Source organism: Seriola lalandi, unplaced genomic scaffold, assembly GCF_002814215.2.
Source record: "Seriola lalandi dorsalis isolate HSWRI2012SDOR001 ecotype SW California unplaced genomic scaffold, Sedor1 jcf7180002054979, whole genome shotgun sequence".
Taxonomy (NCBI): Eukaryota; Metazoa; Chordata; class Actinopteri; order Carangiformes; family Carangidae; genus Seriola; species Seriola lalandi.
In genome coordinates this window covers 258,770-259,275 of record NW_019525529.1, presented here as the reverse complement: position 1 = coordinate 259,275, position 506 = coordinate 258,770, and the positions used below count along the sequence as shown (strand labels likewise).

Sequence of the window (506 nt, the reverse complement as noted above, 5' to 3'; positions counted from 1 at the left end):
GGTTAAATGTTCCCTGATCTCCTACATGCCAGCAGGTGAAATCCGTCACACACAGGAAGAGCCATTCGAGGCCTCCAGTGAGTGTGAGGTGTGAGGCTCCATCACGTCTGTGTGTGAGGTGTGAGGCTCCATCACGTCTGTGTGTGAGGTGTGAGGCTCCATCACGTCTGTGTGTGAGGTGTGAGGCTCCATCACATGTGACTGTGAGGTGGAGGGCTCCATCACATGTGACTGTAAGGCGGAGGGCTCCATCACATACTTCTGCACTGGTATGACACACAGCTTCTTGGCTTGCTGTGTGACCTCCTCGGGTTGAGACGCAGACGCTGCAACACAAACGCACAAAAACACAGATCAGTCACGTCAGAGACTCGATAACATTCCTTCAAAACCAGATGCTGCTTCTTAAACTTGCATTGAGGCACATTTTTGGTACCGATGTCGAATAGAATCACATTTCATTTCAAAAACATCACAATTTCTGTTGTATTTATCACATATTACAT

At 48.2% G+C, this 506-nt stretch overlaps 1 protein-coding gene across 1 annotated transcript in view; it reads left to right on the top strand.

Annotated features, from left to right (window-relative positions):
* The window catches only part of LOC147817266 (uncharacterized), a 4,757-nt gene that overhangs the window by 3,485 nt on the left and 766 nt on the right, over nucleotides 1-506 (top strand). The gene's annotated exons all lie outside the window — the stretch shown is intronic.